The sequence below is a fragment of the Peromyscus eremicus genome, chromosome 5, assembly GCF_949786415.1.
Source record: "Peromyscus eremicus chromosome 5, PerEre_H2_v1, whole genome shotgun sequence".
NCBI lineage: Eukaryota > Metazoa > Chordata > Mammalia > Rodentia > Cricetidae > Peromyscus > Peromyscus eremicus.
In genome coordinates, this window is record NC_081420.1 from 98773115 (window position 1) to 98785360 (window position 12246).

The window sequence follows — 12246 nt, forward strand, 5'->3', positions numbered from 1 at the left end:
GATTTTGGGAGAACTCAAAACTTCTGATTTTACCTTGCTGTTCAAGGGTCTTAGCCTCTTCTCTATACCAGCTTTTCCATTGTAACTGCTGGCTATATGCTAACACAGCTGAGATTAACTGATTCCAATCATCTTGTATAATTCTATTTCCAGAAGACCATGTATTTAACATCCGTTTTACATATGTTGAATGTATTCCAAAGGTGACTACTGCTTCTTTAATATTTTTTAAATCTCTCATACGAATAGGTTGCCATATATATTCTATATATTCTTCAGGATGTGTATAATCTGCTGGCTTCTCACAGATAGTGACAGGATAAGCCATTTTGTAAGAGCCACCTGGCAATGTTATTACTTGTATGGCTCTGCCCTTCTGTTTATTAGTTCCTTTATTATTCTTACTAAGAGACTCCTCCAGAGCTTGAAATAGATTAACTACCACTTTCTGTAGTGTTTGAACCTCTGTTGTAAAGGATTCTAGAGATTTCATGTAATCGTTCAATTTTTTTATGTTCATCAGAAACATATGATCCCACAGACTTTATTCTATCAATTGGTGATGATCTTTCCTCCTTAGAAATTATCTGAATGGCATTAAGATTGCTCTGAAGAGTTATTGTCTTATCCATTAAGTATTCATATTTATGATCAACAGAATTAAATCTGGTTGTCCAGTTATTATTAATGGACTAAAGTTCTTGTGGTAAATTAGCTGATTCCAAAGAAAGAATCCTTCTATTTAAGTCCTGTATCAGTCCCATTAATGTCTCATTTTTGCTATTATATTTAATTTTTCAATGATATTAGATGGGTCACTATGCTTATTGCTAGTATGGTAAACATTATATATGTCCTAGGAAGTTCATATATGTCTTGTAATATTTCATTCACAGTACAAACAAAAAGGTTTTTAAATCCCCAAGTGGTGAAATTGTCTGCCATTTTTTTGAGAAATAGTTAAGATTTGTAAAGAAAACTTTTATTAATTTGTTTATTTATTAATCAATTTAAAGTGTAAAATTATCAAGTAATTTACCTCAGATAAAATCCTTGAAAGATTGTCCTACATGTCCAGATGTTCCAGGTGTAATTAATCAGGTTAGGTGAATGGCTGGTTCATTCAATGACTTTTGGATGTAGTATTGTGGCTTGGCCAGTAGATGTCACAGGTGTAGCACCAAAACAGGTCTGGTGTGAGCTGACTCAGGCTCCCTGAATGGCTCCTATGAATTAAGCACTTATACCCAGGCTTCCCTTACCTGGTACCTGTGAGCACTAGGCAGAGCTGCTGGAATCACAACAGATGAGGCAATTCACCAAATGAGCAGTTAAAAACACTTCCTGGGACACCCGCAGGCACTCTGTGGGACTGGCTGCATGCATGTGCTCCTCAGTGGGTGTGCACAAAATGGCGGCAGGGGCACACAAAATGGCGGCAGTGGACGTTTCAAAAGATGGAGTTGGCAGCAGCTACACTGAGCAGTTTTAAAAGTAAAGAAATAGTCTGCTGGTAGTCTCTAACCAGGCAGGGGTCTGACTTGATCTGGTCGCTATACGCATGGAACTAGAAAGAGGCCTAGTGCGGGTACCTTTTTCTGGTGCTCTATCTGCCAAAGAATGCATGTGCTTCTGGCAGTGATTACAAGAACTGCTGCCTTGTGAGTCGCCTGGCCAGAGTGTGACTGACTCACACACCACAAGAGCTGCCTGGTCTACAGGCTCCCCACAGGGCTGCTGTATGCAGCTGGTCACCTGAGCAGGGGGGTCAGGTCTTTCCTGGGGGGATTGGGCTTCATGGGTTCTGCAGGGCAGAGAAACTCACCAGCAGCCGCTCACATGCATTAGGGTTTGGTCATGCAAGTAGCCCTAGTGGGGACGCATAGGGCTCAGATCCACATGGTTGGGACAGAGTGGCTCCGGGGTGCTAGCAAGGCAGACTTGCAGTGAGCACACAAGGCTCTGAGCAAACCTGCTGCTGCTGCTACAGAGGCAGCAGGCAGGAGTTACAGGGAGTGTGGGGTCTTTTTGTCACGTGGGCACCACTTATTATGATCAATCCATGGGAAACAGAATTTATTAAGATAAAATTGAGGAAATACACTCACAACTACAGAATGGAGTAGACAGCTGAAGTCCTCCTCTGGTCTGACTGGGAGCAAATCCTCCTCGCAGGCAGGAGCAGGGAGAAGGGACATGTGACCCTTCTCCCTTCTCTTATAAGAGGTCACATACAATGGCAGGAAGCACTGCCTCCTTCAAGTCCTATAGCCCAAGGTCAGGGGTGGAGTAAATACCACTACACCATGTCTACCTGCATGCTGCGGTGTCCCACCATGATGATAATGGTCTAAAACTCTGAACTGAAATTGGTACCAGGGACTGGGGTATTCCTGTGATAGGCCTGAGCATGCTTTTGTTTGAAAGAATATGGACTCTGGAACTGTAGATTAGAAAATCAGTTGAACGCTTTAAGTGCTGCTTAATGGGCCACACTAGTAGGAACATGGAAGACAGTGGTGCTGAGTGTGATTTGATGAACTGTGAGAGCCTGGCTCAAGAGGTTCCAGAGGAGAAGAATAGTAATATGTTGCCTATAGATTATTCTTGTGATATTTGGGTGAAGAAAGGGGCTGCTTTTTTGGCCTTGTTCAAAGAGTCTGCCTGAGGCTAAAATGAAGAGTTTGGATTAATTCCATTGACAGAGGAAATCTCAAAACAGCCTAGTATAGACTCTGTCATGTGGTTATTAGTATTAACTCTCATAAATATTTATAACAAAAAGGAGCAAGCTGAGAAAGGAAAAATACAAAACATAAAATTTGAGGAGAAAAGGAGCACCAGGAAGTGGAATGGAGCCAAGTCGTGTGTTCAAGGAGATAAACAGATTAAGAAATGGAATAAAGGGAGTGGTGACCTCAGGGTAGAGTCCCACCCATCCAAGTTTCCAACTTTAATTCCAAGGAATTAAAGAAAAACTTAGAGCCAAGTGTGGTGGGACATACCTTTAATCCCAGCACTCCAGAGGCAGAGGCTGGCAGATCTCTGAGTTTGGGGCCAGCCTGGTTTACAGAGCAAGTTCCAGAACAGCCAAGCTTAGGAAGTGAAGGAAATTATTGAAAACACAAAGCTGGTGAAGATGTAATTGAACAAGGGCTCATGTTCCAGCTCCAGAAAGCAGCAGAACTTGGTAGCTTTGGCCATGTGGTTCTGACTTTAAGGATAGAAGGGAGTGGTTATGGAATTTGCCTCCATGACTAAAGAAAGACTCTGAGGCCAGACATGTGTCAGAGGTGTCCCTGCATGGAGGCCTAGAGAGGCCATTGCATGAAGCTGTAAAGTTGAGCCTGAATTGCCTTGGATACCCCCAAGATGCTGGAGATGCTAGAGCCCCAGGATACTTGTCAAGGAGAGCTGATAACAGGGAGTGGAACCAGCCCAAGAGAAAGAAATGTGTTGCAGTCAACAAAGCTGAAAGGAGTTGGAGTGCTGAAGAGCATTTTGACATCAGCATGGAGATGCAGAATTTGGAGTTTGCCCATCTGGTTTTTGGTCTTGCTTTGGTCCAGCATTTCCTCACTATGTTCCCTTTCCTCCATTTTGGAAGGTAATATCTATCCTGTACCATTATATGTTGTAAGAGATCTATTTCAATTTTGATTTTATAGGGATTTATAGCTAAGAGAGTACATGAATCTCAGAAAAGACTCTGAACTTTGGACTTTTAAACATTGTTGAGACTGTGATAGACTATAGGGACTTTTTAAGTTGGACTAAATGCATTTGTATTATGATATTGTTACAAACTTATGGGGACCATGGGGTGGAATGTGGTAGTTTGACTGTAATTGCCACCATAAGTTGATAGTGAGTGGCAATATTACGAGGCATGTCTTCGTTGGAGTAAGTATGGCTTGTTGGAGAAAGTGTGTCACTGTGGAGGCAGGCTTTGAGGTCTCATATATGCTCAAGTCACTCCCAGTGTCTCAGTTCACTTCCTGTTGCTTTCGGATCCAGATGTAGAACTCTCAGCTCCTTCTCCAGCACTAAGTCTGCCTGTATTCTGCCATGTCCCACCATGATGACAATGGACTAAACCTCTGAACTGTAAGCCACCCAATTAAATGTTTTCCTTTATAAGAGTTGCCATGGTCATGGTGTCTCTTCATATCAATAGAAACCCTAACTAAGACACCCCCATCCACTCCTCATCCTCTGTTTCTTTTCAGAAAAGGACAGGCCTCCCATGGATATCAGCCAGCTATGGTATATCAAGTTGCAGTGAGACTAGGAACCCCTCCTCTTCTATTAAGGCTGGAGAGGCAACTTGGTAGAAGGAAAGGGTCCCAACAGCAGGCAACAGAGTCAGAGACAGCCCCTGTTCCCACTGTTAGGAGTCCTGCAAGAACACCAGGTTACACAACTATATGCAGAGTGCCTAGGTCAGTCCCATTCAGACTCCCTGGTTGTTGGTTCAGTTTCTGTGAGTCTCTAATAGCCCAGGTTAGTTGGTTCTGTGGGTTTTCTTGTGGTGTCCTTGATCCTACTCATCCTTTCTTCCTTCCTTCCTTCCTTCCTTCCTTCCTTCCTTCCTTCCTTCCTTCCTTCCTCCCATCCATCCATTTTTTTTTAAAGACAGGTTCTCACATAGCCCAGGCTGGTCTTGTACTGGCTATGTAGCTAAGCATAACCTTGATTCCTTATCTTCCTGCCTCTTCCACTCAGAGTTTCCCGACATGCTTTCTGATACTAGTATATGCTTACATAAATTATTAAATCCTTAAACTTATAAACAGATTTTGGGGCATATTTAAAAATTATTTCTTTAGGATAGTTTTGAGAAAGCAGGATTACTCTGTCCAAAAAGAATGAACATTTTTACAAGTCTTTTAATTCATTCCTGGTCAGATATGCTATCAAAATTTTTCAAGACATTCATTTGAAAAATGACCATTGTTCCCGCATCTATTAGTGTTTGCCATTTATGTGTGGGGGAATAGCTAAGGAAGCTGATGTCTGAATCACAAAGTTGGCTGTACATACATACATGTATTCTCAGTGCCTGATTTGGTTGAAGCAGATGGAAGTCACGTCACTTGGAGTGACTAGTAGAGAGTGGGGCCCTAAGAATGTCACTTTCCCAACAGTACATGTCACCAGATGGTTGGAGATATAAATTGCTCAAGAATAGTGACTTTAGTCACTTCCCATCCATGTCATTTCTCTGAGCCCACTTTCACATTTGTAAATGGGTTTAATGATACCTCTTAGGGGTCATGTGGTGATTGAATTGAATCAAATGGGCTGACACACATAAAATCCTAATACATACATTTGTGTGCTTTTATGGACTGCTAATGAAGAGAGCTAGCTGCAGGGAAGTTGGGTCACTTGAGGCAGGGAGACTTGAGTTCTGAGTTCAGGAAACAATGAAATGGATCCCTCTGATTGACTTGACTTTCATAAAGTCTCATAATGTCCATATACAAACTATTAGGATAGACCCAGACAGCCCCACTTTATCACATGGGAAGTAGGAGCCTCATAACTATAAAAACCCCTTGCGTTTTAAGGGGCGGTTGAATAGACGGAAATATCTCTAAGACATTTTAAGATATTATACTCAAACTTATAATTTTAATTACTCACCTAGACATGACTTTAAAAAATCAAAATCTGGGACTAGGAAGATGACTCAGCAGTAAAGGGCCTGCTGTGCAAATGTCCTCACTACTCACGTAAAAATGTAAAAACTCCTGGTGTGCCAGCACATGCGTGTAATCCCAGCAATGGGGAGGCAGAAACAGGCAGATCTTTAGGGATTACTGGCCAGCCAGCTTAGCTGAACTGGTGAACTCCATGTCCAGTGAGAGAGCTGATCTGAACATAAGCACGCACACACACACACCACACAACCCACATACAAGTATGTACACACACAAGCATGCACACACACACAAACATGTATACACACACAAACATGCACACACACACACACACACACACACACACACACACACACACAGAGGCCTGCCCTTAAGAGACTGAAGGAAAAGGATCACTGTGTGTTTGAGGCCAGCCTGGGCTAGAGTGAGAATCTTCATAAAGGAAAAAACTCAATATTTCTAGGCCTAAATTCTTTCCTGATTTGATTCACGTATCCAGCTGACAAGATGACTCAGGCACAGTGAACTCGCTGTTCTCAATCTCCACGTGCCCAGCGTGTTCCTCCTGTTCTCTTCCTGTTGCACCAGGCCAAACACTCGGGGCCACTGCCAACTCTTCTTCCATTCCTCATGCTAGCCTCTAACTAGACACCAAATTCTGTTCTAATACCTCCATATTTCCTACCCTCACCCCTTCTCCACACACACGCCACTGTCCTGGATCAGTCCCTCTTCATTCTGTGCCTAGATTTCTGCAGTGGTCCCCCAACTGGCATCCTTGGTTCTGGCTTTGTTTACTCCATTCCATCCCTCATGTTCCTGTCATGAGCACGTATGTCATCTGTTTGGATGAAAAGGAGTTGTGGATGGCAATAGATATCAATGTCCTCAAACGTTGTTCTTTAAAAACTATGATGTCATAGGTGAAGACATAATCAGTTAAACATAGTTCTCCTTGAGACAGGTTGACTGTTGGCATGAGAATCAAATGAATATAACACTGAGTGTGTCAGTTCCCTGGAAGTAATGTTCAGGGAGAACTGACTTTGATTGGACTGTGTAGAGATCATGCAGTGGCCATGCTGGAAGGCAGTGTATGAAAATGATGCTCCAGTATCTCCAGATCTTCAGTCCATGCCCATAAGAGACTACTTAGCAAAGTCCATTTATTACAGCTTGGCAATCGGCAGCCAAAGCCACAACCAACAGGAACAAACTTTCTTACTCCGCAGATGGCAAGTGCATTGTTCAAGTCCCTGAAGGAGTCCCCCTTAGTTTTGTGTCCATGATGAACCCCAGAACATGAGGGGCTCTAAGTCAGGTCATTTCCAATACTTCAAGTCTTTGACACATCTACTGCCTGAAGGATAAGGAGGACTAGATGGTCCACGTCTCACATATTCAGAGAGAATGACAGTTTGACAGCTGGAATAAGGTAATACTAGCAATTGAGAATAGATGAGACAAGGCATTTTAGGTTAGCGTTTCTCAAACCATCTGTGGTAAATACCAGTTTAAAACAGTTAAATAATTTTAGTATTTTTTTTGTAAAACACACTAAAATTAATGCTAGATGAATGAACCACAAAAGAAATATAAAACATAAAGTCTGTTTTTAATAACTAGATTATATAGATACACAATTACTGTATTAAATTGCTACTAAAATAGCTACATTCTTCCTCTTAATTTTTGCATTCATCTCATTAAAAACCAGAAAAAAACAGTTCAGTTCAAAGACTGGCACTGGTCCATGGGCCACACTCTAGGAGATACCATTCTAAAGAATTCACCCAAGATAGATGGGAAATGGAGGCAGGGAGATGGGAAATGGAGGCAGGGACCTGGAGGCAGGTCCAGTGAGGAAGCGCTTACTGTGCACCCATGAGGACCTGAGTCTGGATCCCTGGCATCCTTGTGAAAGCCAGGTGCAGTGGTCCGTGCCTCTGGCAGATCCCTGAGGTTCAGTGGCCAGCCAGCCCAGCTGAATTAGTGAGTTCCATTTGAACAAGATCCTATCTTAAAAACAAAGATAGAGGTTGATGAGCTGGCTTAGCAGGTAGAGGGGCTTGCACACAGACCTAACAGTCTGAGTTCCTTTCCTGGACCCTACAAGGTGGCAAGAGAGAGCCGACTCCTGTGAGCTGTCTTCCTCTTCTTCTTTTTAATCTCGCTTATTCTTTTTTTCTTTATTAAGAAATTTTCTACTCCACATACCATCCACAGATTCCCCCCTCCTCTTCCCTCCCTCCTCCCACCCCCAGCCCACTTTCCCAAGCCACCCTGCATCTCCACATCCCCCAAATTGAGGTCTCCCATGGGGAGTCAGCAGAGCCCAGCACACTGAGCCTAGGCAGGTCCAAGTCTCTTCCCACTGCACCAAGGCTGTGCAAGGCATCACAGATTCCCAGAAGCCTGCCCAGAGACCAGGGACAGATCCCGATCCCCCTGCCTGGGTGCCCCCAAAACAGTTCGAGCCAAACAACCGTCTTCCGTATCCAGAGGGCCTAGTCCAGTCCGATGGGCTCCACAGTCATCAAGTCCAAGGTTCATGGGTGAGCTGTCTTCTGACCTTTACCCTCACACAGTAGCACACATGTGTCTACACATTATGCACACATACACACAAAAATATAAGGTAGAGAGTGATCAAAGAAAATACCCAGTATTGAACAGGCATCCACGTGAATGCATCCACACGCACACACACACACACACACACACACACACACACACACACACACACATTGTAAGAAAGAGTCTCCTAACAAAAATACACTATTTATAACACACTAACCTGTTAATTGAAGGTAATGTGGCATTTATTAAAGACTTGAAACATTTGGCTCTCTGTAGCCTGGAAAATGTCCATCACTAGTCAGGCCAAGTTGACAGGAATAAGAAAATAGCCATGAAACTGGTGAGCCACTAGAGGAACATGGTCACATAGATTAAAATAAAGCCTTACCAGTGTGTATATATACATATACATACAAGTACATACATATATGCTATGACTATATATCACCACAATTTTTAGTGATGGATTTTTCAGCCAATCAACCATGAAGAATGGTTGATCCATCCCCATTTAGATCTCAGTCAATTGCCATGATAGCTCATCTGATAGGCTGATAGACAGGGATTGACACACTGGTGAGGTGGTAGGTTCATTCAACCTCTGTTAGACCATGAATTTCCATTGAGCAGAAGCCCTCCTGATTCCAATAACAGGACATCTGTCTGGGAGACGACATGCAATCTGTGCTTGAACTTCAAAAGGAAGACCTCAGCTCCTCAGAGCTACTATTTTTTTTTTTTTTTAGGTTAAAGGGACTGGAGGTATCAATGAGGTGTGGATAGCCAAAGGAAAGAATAAGCAGAAATCATTATTTCTTTTAAAATCTTGTTTGCAGATGAACTGTCCTCACACTGAGGCTAGACATGCCTTTACAGTGCATGTTTAACATATCTCATGAGTTGGGTCTCATCATAGCCAATGAGAGGCAGCTTTAGCAGTCAGAAATGGATATGCTGCGTGGAGAAATCAATCATTAGCGTGCAGATTGAACCATGATTGAGTGGACTGACACGTAGAGATTGGAGGATAGAAAACCTGGGTGAAACAAGTTTCAAAGAGTGAGAAGCAGAAACATTGGAGTTTCTGGAGGGGGGGGGATATGAGGTCTACAGACACACCCTGAGCATGCTCTTGGCATTGAGATGGAAGCTAGCACCACACTACCTCTGTGCTTGTGGTCTGTCAAGGCAGACATGGATACTAATGATGAGAAGAAGCACAGGGAGGCTGCAGAAATCCGAACTTGAACAAGGTAGAGGTGCTTCTCAGATGAGAAAGCAGTTAACTCTACCAGGGAGACTTGAAAGAAACATGAAACTTACGAAACAATCTGCAAGGGTGAATATACCCTCAAGATCGTTTCTAGAATGTGCTAAAGGGAAAACCAATGTCTACTTCACTTCAAGTGAAGTGTGTACATAGATTCTCAGTGGTAAAGAAGTAGGTTAGAAGCTCTTCATCAGGGTAATTACCTTCCACCAAAATCACACACACACACACACACACACACACACACACACGCTTACAAATACACACATACATACACACACTCATAGAATACATACATACACACATGCACACATACATACTCTTACACATACATGCATGCACAAACATGCACACACACACACATCACAACATACACACCCCCCATATAATAAAGTGTGAGTAGTACATGGCTTAAGCCTGGAGAGGAGATAGACTTCCCACACCCTCCTTTGTCTCTCATTCATTCAGATTCTTTCAACAGGTAAGTGACTCATGAATGCTCTGAGCAGGCTGAGTGGGATACACATCTTTATAACCAACTGATCATACCCCAATACCACCGTTCTTTTTATTTCCAGCTTTTTAGTGTAACTTTACTGAGATACAATTTAGCCATAGAATCCTAACCTTCAAAGCGTGCAGCTCAGTGATTGTAATACATTCATCTTTGTGTAACCATCACCAGTGGGTGTGTAACATTTTAATCATCCCAAAGAAACTCGGGAAGGCATAAGTAGCTTCTTCCTCTCTGTTACTTGCTCTTCTCACGGCTGTGAGGCAATACCAGACAAAAGGAACTTAAGTGGGGAAATGAATCATTTTGGCTCACAGTCCATCATGACAGGGGAGGGCATAACAGGGTTAGTTCATGGTGCAGGAGCCTGTGGAGGAGGCCCCTCCCATCTTGGTGGATCAGGAATCAGAGAGATGGGGCTGGACCAGAAGCAGACATCACCTTCAAGGGCTGACCCCAGGAACGTACTTCTGCCAGCTAGGCCACAGTCTCGGAGGTTCCAGAATCTCCCAAATGGCGCCACTCACTGGGACCAATGGCTAAAATACACAAGCCTGCGGGGGACATTTCAGACGCAAACCATGACACTCTCCTCCCCTAGCTTTTTTTTGTTTTTGTTTTTGTTTTTGTTTTGTTTTGTTTTGTTTTTCGAGACAGGGTTTCTCTGTGTAGCTTTTGCGCCTCTCCTGGAACTCACTTGGTAGCCCAGGCTGGCCTCGAACTCACAGAGATCTGCCTGGCTCTGCATCCCGAGTGCTGGGATTAAAGGCGTGCGCCACCACCGCCCGGCTTCTCCTCCCCTAGTAACCACTACTTTAGTTTTAAAAAAACAAATCTACTTCTGCAGATTGGCACATTTTAAACATTTCATGGAACTGTAAGCATGTTACATGGTTTCTGTGTCCAGCTTCTTTCAGTCAATATGAAGTCTCCAAGGTCCATCCATATTGTACCATGTCATTAGTACATCACAGCCAAATGATACTTTATTATATGACTGCAACACATTTTGTTCACTCATTGGTTGATTTACATTTGGGTCATTTTAACTCTAAGCTACTGTCAATAATTTCTTGTGTGAACATACATTTCATGTTTCTAGTGTGAATATATATGTCAAGTTTTCTAGGGTATATGCCCAGGAGTTTGAGTGCTAGACAACATGAAGCCTCCATGTTTACCAAGTTGGGCAGCTGCAACACTCTTCCTTTGGGAGCTGCACCATTTTGGAAGTTCACTAGCTGTCTTCTGATGTCTCTATATTCTCATCCTTCATCCTTTTGATTTCAGCTCTTCTAGTGAATGTGAAATAGCCTCTCCTTCGGTTTTGATTTGTGTTTTCTTAATGACTAATGATGGTGAGAATGTTTGTGTATATTTACTCCCATTTACAACTCTTTGTTGCAAGAATCTTCTGACTCCTTGTACATTTTAAAAGTGTGATGTCTTTCTAGTGTTGATGTGTAAAGGTTCGTCACGTATTCTGATTATAAGTCAGCAGCTGGATGGCTTGAAAATATTTTCTCCATATAAAAAACATGTTTTCCCCCTGAGGAAGAGTCTCCTGCTACAAAAACTGGCTTCCATTTCATTATGTAGTTGAGGGTGCCCCTGATCCTTCTGCCTCTGTCCCCTGAGTGCTGGGGTGACAGGCTCACAATCATGCATGGTTCATGCAGTGTGAGGGCTTAACCAAGAGCTTTTCTTTTCTTTTCTTTTCTTTTCTTTTCTTTTCTTTTCTTTTCTTTTCTTTTCTTTTCTTTCTTTCTTTCTTTCTTTCTTTCTTTCTTTCTTTCTTTCTTTTCTTTTTTTTGATTTTTCGAGACAGAGTTTCTCTGTGTAGCTTTGCGCCTTTCCTGGAACTCGCTTTGTAGCCCAGGCTGGCCTCGAACTCACAGAGATCCGCCTGCCTCTGCCTCCCGAGTGCTGGGATTAAAAGCGTGTGCCACCACCGCCTGGCCCAAGAGCTTTTCTTGCATGCTGGGCAAGCACATTACTAACTGAACCACACTCAAGCCCCAGGTTCTGGGTTTTTGTGGGGTTCTTTGATGCATTTTAATGATTTGCCTATTTTCTTTTGGTGACTTTGGTGTCATATCTAAGAAACCATTGGTTAACTTAGACCCTGGATTTTTTGGTTTCACATGCACACACACACACACACACACACACACACACACACACACACCTTAGGTAAAGGCCTATGGTTCATTTTG